This window comes from Hylobates moloch, unplaced genomic scaffold (assembly GCF_009828535.3).
Source record: "Hylobates moloch isolate HMO894 unplaced genomic scaffold, HMol_V3 SCAFFOLD_1, whole genome shotgun sequence".
NCBI lineage: Eukaryota > Metazoa > Chordata > Mammalia > Primates > Hylobatidae > Hylobates > Hylobates moloch.
The window spans coordinates 115,095,016-115,103,199 of NW_026652276.1; the positions used below are offsets into that span (position 1 = coordinate 115,095,016).

An 8,184-nucleotide genomic window follows, 5' to 3' on the forward strand; every position below is an offset into this window, starting at 1 on the left:
TAAAGAAAACTTTAAATATGCTAAATTGAGATGAGGTAGGAAAAAAGGTTACTCTCATACACTATTGGTGGGAATGTAGGTTGATACAAATTTTTTGGAGCCAGTTTGGAAGTCTTTTTCAAAATTTAATTGATAATTTAAATCTTAGAATTTAGTCCAGCATATATCATTGCTTCTGTGTAAAATGAAGCACGCACAGAAATATTTGTTGCAATATGATTTATAATAGTAAAAAAAACAACAACGAGGAACAAATTTAATACCAATCTATGGCTGCATGGTTAAATTCACTATAATGTTGGAATATTATGTAACTTTAAATAAAAATGAAATAAATTACATTGGAAACATGAAATGACCAGGCAAGTGCTAAGTATGAAAAATCAAGTTACAGCATTACCTATTGCTGAAATTTGATTAAGAAAGATGTAACTAGCTGCTATGATCTGATTTGTGTCCACCTAAAATTTATATGCTGAAACCTAATTCTTAATGCAACAGTATCAAGAGGTGGGGCCTTTGGGAGATGATTAGGTCATAAGGACACTCAACAATAGGACTAGTGCCCTTATAAATGAGGCCCAAGGGCTCCTTCCACCACGTGAAGGCACAGCTAGCAGGGACCACACCTGAAGCAGAGAACCCTCACCTGACACAAATCTGCTGGGCCATGATCTTGGACTTTCCAACCTCCAGAACTGTGGGCAATAAATTCCATTGTTTATAAGTTACTCAATCTAAGACACTTTGTTATATAGCAGCCCGAATGGGACTATGACACTAGCCTACTAATGAGGTATGAAAGAAGAATGTCTGTAAATCTACATGAAAAATGTAACAACCCGTAATGACCTCTGAGGGGTGGGTTGAGGGTATGAGGAAAGAAGAAACAATGGATCATCATCTCATTTTACTCAAAAGTTCATCGAATCTCTTGATGTTTTTAAATAAGCAATGTTTTATTTTAAATGTTTAAAGGAAGAGTTTTTGTAATTTTAAAAAGATAAAAAAAGAAAGAATAATTATATTCTTTACATTACAGAATATACCAAAACCAGTTCTACATGGACAAAAGAGATAGATCTAATAGTGAAACCTAAAAGATCTAAAGGGTTTCTCACAATTAGAAAGATCACTATAAAGATAAAGCACCTGAAAAATCAATGACTAGAGTACTTGCCTTTTCATTTAATGTGTATGTTTGCGTAAACTATGTATGCATATTTTAATGTATGCATATAAAATTAGACACACATGGGCCAATTTTCTGAATGACAACATTTTTTACTATATATGTATTTGTGTAAAGTTTCTTTTTTTCCAAAGAACAGTAATTGTGTTTAACCATAAAGTAAAAAGTTAAATTAATTTTATATGATTGCTACATAATGTCTAACAACCTGGTGCTGGACAACAGCCTGCACATAAGGAAGTGTGTCTTGTTCAGCCTGACCAAGGGCAGAAGAAAGGATGCAGCAGCACAGAAAGAATAGATTTTCCTTGTACCCATGTTTGCTTTGGCATTATTAGATCCAATAATGAGAACCTGGACTACGAGACTGGATATTGATTATTTGCATTTTTGGATTTAGCTGCTGGAGAAGGTGAACTGGGGAGAGAATTGTGTTTGGTCATCAACTTCACATAGCCCAGCAAGTGGATTTTTAGATTCTGAACACTTTCCCTTGAATTGCTTGATTTTTCTGCCTTGGAATTGCATCTGTCCCCTGAAGGGGTAGGGCATTGCCCTTTGCATCAGACTAGCCACCCAGCTTCTGGGGAGAGGCGAGGTTACTGCTAAGCCATGTGGATCGCAGGCATTTTGTTTGCTGAGTCTGTATTTGGGAATCTCCAGGCAAGTGGTGGGAAAACTGGTTCCAAGTTCATTGTATCCTTGATTTTCTCTGACCATGATTCTTTCATTCAATAGGAAACAAGTGAACCTTGACCTTCCATGGGGCAGACATGTGGCAGGTGCTGCAGACTCAGTGTTGAGCACCCCAGCGGGGAGTGCAGGGAAGTTCAGCAATAACTTAATTATAATTCTATCTGATAAAAGCTGCAATGCAGAAGTGTGTTATGGACTGTATTCTGTTCCCCCAAAATTCATGTGTTGAAGGCTTAATTTAACCTCTAACACCTCAGAATATGACTGTATTTGGAGACTGGGTCTTTAAAGAGGTAAAATTAAAATGGTGCTATTTGGAGGGGACTTAATCCAATCTGATTGATGTCTTCATAAAAAGAATTGATATGGGCATCCTGAGAGACACCAGGGATGCTCACATATAGAGAAAAGGCTATTTGGAAGCCAAGGAAAGAAGCCTTGGGAGAAATCAAACCTGCTGACATCTTTGATCTTGGACTTCCAGCCTCTAGAGCTGGGGTACTTTCTGTATTTGAGTAATCCATCTGTAGCACTTTTGTATGGCACCCCTAGCAAGCCAATGCAAAGTTCAAGGTGCTCTTAGAAGGAGAAAGGACTGCTTTCCACAGGGAGACTGATCTGAAGAATGATTGGTGGTTAACTGTAGGGGCCCTGTGAATGCAGTACAGTGAAAGGATCCTAAGTGACGGGAGAAGCCATTTAAAGATTTAAACAGGACATTCCTATGATCTCTTTGAAATTTTTACAAGTAAATATAGCTACAACATTGTAACCAGTGAAGATCTTGGGTCAACAAAAGAGACTGAAAAGCAGTGCACTGGCATCAGGAAACAAAACAAGAAGAGTATGCCCTACTGAGAGCCAGAAAATCAAGTGGTCAGCAAGGCACCTTGAGATCAAGAGGCTAACTAGATGTTGGAGAGCTTGGTAACTCTGACTAGAGCTTCTGATGCAAGTCCAAAGCTTAAACCAAATTCAAGTGGCCCGAAGAGGGAATGGGAGTAAGGAACTGGATGTTCTGTTATTAGACAGCCCTTTTAAGAAGCTTGACTGTGAAAGCCAGAGGGAGTTTGAGCAGCCACTGGTTATTTGGAGGGTGACACAGGGAGCTTCGGAGTCCTCTAATACTGTGCAATCGTTTTCAGTGTGCAGAAGCAGCAGCAGCATCACCTGGAAACTTGTTGAAATGAAAATTCTTAGGCTCTGCCTCAGACCTACTGATCAGAACCTCTGGGGGCGGAGCCTAAAGAACCCCTGCCCTAGAACAGTCTTTCAGGTTTACAGAAATAGGCTGACTATAGTCAGAAAGGCCCTCATCCCTGATGGAGTTTCCTTCCCAAGTTTTAATGCCTTGAGTTCACTTATTGCTGTTTCATAAAGGGAGATATGCAAAGTGCACCCACACTGCCATCCATACAAGAAATAGTAGTGGGTGAGTCTAAGACAGGTGAGGCTTCTTGCCATAATAGTTTTGGGAGGTTACTGTCTTCGATTATACGTTCGAAGAAGTTTGATTTTTTTTTTTTTTTGGTGTGTTTGTTCTTCTCTATCTACTTTCAAATCTCACTTGCATTGACTTAATATAACATTTGTTATGTGCAGTCAGTTTATTTGAGGAATTTTTTTTTTTTGCTTGTATAACCTCTCTCTCCCTCTTACATGAAGTAATTTCCCCTGTAAATAATTGCTTAACACTTCTTTCAATTTTAAGCTCTGAAAAACGTATCTCCTTTATATTAATATCTATATACCCATCATCTTTTCATACCCTTTATTAATTCATACTTTTGGAAATTCTGGCATTAATCATTTATGTCTTCTATGGCTTTATTTTTTATTTACTTGTGTTTATCATATCTTTGAATTCAGCAATGTCTTCTTTACCCACATCACACTTCATCACCATTAGCACATGTGATTGATGGTGAAGGATACAGAGAGGCCTCGTGCCTGTGTGTCAGTGCAGAGCTTAGCATGTAATCAGAGACAATGCCTGTTAGTCGTTTTTATCAACATGAGGGGACTGCAGCCAGTGCTAACAATGGCACCTCACCAGTCTGTGCTCTGCACTGGAGCTTCACTGTTAATTGACTCATTCAGTCTTTCAAACCCTAGTCAGCTTTTTGATTGCATGAACTTGATTTTGTTTAGCTTTATAGGTCTCATGTGCAAAAAGGAAACACCCCTCTTTTGTTCTTTCCTTTCTCAGCAAGAACGATAAAATAACCATCATCTTTTCCTTGTGTATTCAAAATACTCTGACTGAAAACACACTTAAATTCTAGAAAGCTTTATAGTGATTTAAATTACAATGGCACAGTTTTTTTTCTGCTTGTCATTATCCTCCTAGGCTCTGTCACTTCCATGGCAACACATACTGTATTTTACTTTGTGTTTAAAAATTATTTATGCTGAGCCATAAACTAGTTTTTTATGAATATTCAACAATGCGTTCCAAGTGGCAAAACGTTCTGAGCCTTGTCTGAAATCCTTCCCACTCACAACGTTTAAAATAATGCTTTGAAGTGCAGTGCTGATCATGTCCCTCCTCTTCTCAAACCCCATCAGTGACTCACCACTGTTGATCAAGGAAAGCCTATACCCCTTGGTCTGACTTCTGCCTCCTTTTTTTTTCTCGTCACATGAGTAATGCACCAACAGCATAACAAGGTTTGAGGAAGGCACTTCTCACACATGAGCATGAAAACCCAATCATCACGCTTATAAACTACAAAAGGATCAGACTTCTGCCTCCTTGATAATCTTGTCTCAACCTGCCTTTAATGTCTTTCCATCTTGCATCTGACCTCCTAATATACATCTGAGAATGCCTCGTCTATAAACTACAGATGGCTTATTAAAAGTGGCATCAACAATGAAGACTTGATTACATCACAGAAAGGAAGTATGAAAATAAGAGGGCAATGATTGTTTACTTTCTCTGCAATTCTCTTGGTGTTCCCTTAATAGTCCAGGAATGGTTGCTTCCCCTTCTAATGGTCACCTGCCAAAGGGGCGGAATAGAGAAAACCCATCTTATGTCTATTACCACGAATGAGACAAACCATCTCTGAGCCTTCCAGCAAACTTTCCTTAGTATCTATTAGGCAGAATGTGTTTCACACAGACCACACACCTAGACTGAGGAAGGAGACATTCAGAATTGGCTGAGGCTAATGAGTAAGCAGCTCCCGGCTCTGGGAGGATTCCAGCTTTCCACAAAGGACATGAGTACTCAGAGGAAGATGAAGAAAACCAGAGTTCAGTTGTTGAAGACAGGAGAAGATGGCTACTGTGTAGACAACCAACTGTGTTGTTGGTTGTTAGCTGTTCAACTAATGAAGAGCTTTGTTGACATGAAAGCCACAGTTGGTTGTCTACACCCTAGTTTTCAGACTAGAGCCAGGCACAGTGACTCATGCTTGTAGTCCCAGCACTTTGGAGGCTGAGGTAGGCGGATCGCTTGAGCCCAGGAGTTTGAGACCATCCTGGGAAACATGGAAGATCCCCAGCTCAACAAAAATTACAAAAGTTAGCCCGTTGTGGTGGTGTGCACCTCTGGTCCCAGCTACTTAAGAGGCTGAGGTGGGAGGATCTCTTGAGCTGGGAGGTCGAGGCTGCAGTGAGGCATGAGGGCACCATGGGGTGGTGGCAGAGCAAGATCCTGTCTCAAAAATAAATAAATAAATAAAAATAAAAATGAACCAAACTAAGACTAAGAATCATGTATTTCTTTGTCACTACAGTTGCAGTCCTGGGAGAAGGAATTGTACTTACCCTGGAAAAGCCCTTATAATATATACTCTTATCTATCTATTTTTGAAATCAGATCCCTACACTAGGCCTGAGATGCTTGAAGCCACTTATCTCACCCAGGGTCTTTCTGACCTCCTTTAGCTAATGTCAGTCTCTTTCATGGAATCCACCTCCTGCAGGTTTCTGAGGCAGAGCTTATTTGTGACTGATGGGTCCTAGGAATGCTTCTCCTCTGGATGCTTTCCAGTGAGCAGACAGCACTCAGGCCCTCCTACGAGGAGATCAAGCTGGGCCATTCCTTCCACAGGCTTTGGAATCAACTGGCAGCCCAAGACTCCATGACAGTTATTATGCAGCAGCTCCTGAATGTATCCACCTGTATGCTCTCCCATGTTGTTGTTTATACAACTTATTTTCCCTGGATTGCAATTGTTTCCATTCTCCCCTTCTTAAATCCAAGTGTGTATCTGATTTGTAGTCAAGTAATACTTTCTTTATCAAATTTTCACATGATAAAAACATAAAAAAGAGGTAGTTTTTAGGGGATCAATGAAGTTGGATTTTTTTTGATCACAAAGTAAATAAAAGTATAGGTATAACAAATTTGCACAGAATTATTTTTTATTTTCTTTGAAGTAAATCAATTACATGTACATTCCTATAGATAGATATTTGTCTTTAAAACTGTTCATTTATATATGTAGAGGTATTAGCTTAATAAATGCTTTAATGAAGAAAAATATACAAGTTTATACATATTTGACAGAATAACTTGAATTATTTTTAATAGGTACATCTCTAGAAGTGTTTTGTTCTTTTGAGATGTTAGATTTTGGGCATGTAACCAACAATATAGAGAATCACTCACATAGAAGAAATGTGATACTAGCCAAATAAATCCCTTGCATTATTTACAAGAAGCATTAATTATTTATCCACTAGTTTAATTGATTTGAACTATAACCAGGAATAAAACATAAGGGCTTTTTGCAGTAGGTTTAGGGCTTGAAGAATTTAATCTCGTGAGTATAATAAATGAACTTGTTCTCCATATTACTCCATCTCCAGTAAGCATAGCTTGAGAGAAATTTCTATATTAACTATATTTTATATTTCTATATTAACTATATTAACTATATTCTATATTAACTCTGTCAATGTTCATATTATTGGAAATGGCTTGTAAAACACACATATTATTGGAAATGGCATGTAAAACACACATGATTATTATTTTATTATATCATTGAATAATTGAAAACAAAACTATCTACTCACTAATCTGAATAAGACTGAATACAATACCTAGTTATTCTCTTTTACTGGGTACCTTTTGTTTTTCAACATAATTGTGTTATTTGTTTACTTGTTTGATTTTTACTCTTTAGAGCCTGCGTAATAAGTAGTGTTTTTCTTGCAAACACGTTTACTTTGAGAAAGTAGGTACCATACACAACATTTTTAAATGCTATCTTTAAATATTGATAATACTTCCAGGTAAGAGACAAAATGTATGTATTTCATGTTTCCAAATAAAGTCTGTTTCTACTTGTAAAAAGTTATTTTTTTTGAAAATTTTCTTTTATTGGGTACTCAATGACTAATATATAACATAAAATATTGTAACTTTTTGCAAATTTTATTTTATTAATAAATGAAGAAATTGATATATACTTTCATCTTCCTCCTAAACTGTACCTTCCTAACATGGCACCCATAAAACCACATGACCCAGTAGTCATTTCTAATGAATTATATGATATTCACATATTTGAATTGGTCCTGGGAATTTATAGTCTGTGATGACTTTTAATCCAGGAAGACTTGATTCACAAGCTCCCTGCCATTCTAGGAAGGTTCTTGTTTTAGTCTGCACTACAGAAGTGCCCCTGCAATCTCCCACTAATTGATCAACCTGAGCTTGCCTTGCCTGTACTCATATAATACAACCCAGGGAGTCTTCTGGGGCCAGAAAACCAATTTGCTTCTCTGTGAATCTGTACAATGTTTGGAACTTGTCTGAGTTGACAGTAAAACTTCTTGACTAACAAGGTATGCTGACAGATCCCCCCGAACACACACACTGCACACACACAATCTGATAAATGGGGGGGAAATATATAAAGCTGTGGTAAATACACTAATGGCCTAACTTGGTAGGAGATCAGCAATTTATAATTTTAGCAAGAATTTTTTACTTGCTATCTCTATATAAGTGGAGGAAACTTTCTCTATCTTAATTATTTTTCAAAATGTAGCCTCTGACAAGGTCAACCTTTGGCAGATGTCCTCTATAAAGAAAAACGGTTGTGGTATGTTCTCCCAGAACAGTGCTTTCCGTTGGGGAAGCTTGATAACAAAAGTGCTAGAGTGGAATTTCAGGGCATTTTCCTGTGTGCAACTCAGGAACACTGGTCCAGCGGCTTCCTCTGGTTACTGCAGCCATCAGTCTTCTTCCCTCCTCTTTGTCAAGGAGGTAGTCTTCATCATGCTCCATATGTCTACCTTCCAGGGATATCAAGCATCTTCTTTTGTCTTAA

At 37.9% G+C, this 8,184-nt stretch overlaps 1 non-coding gene across 1 annotated transcript; it reads right to left on the minus strand.

Annotated features, from left to right (window-relative positions):
- Positions 1-4,524: 4,524 nt before the first annotated feature.
- Positions 4,525-4,628, minus strand: LOC116809947 (small nucleolar RNA U13). The gene has a single exon (XR_004370107.1). It is a non-coding gene; the product is annotated as a small nucleolar RNA U13 (small nucleolar RNA).
- Between the last annotated feature and the right edge of the window lie 3,556 nt (positions 4,629-8,184).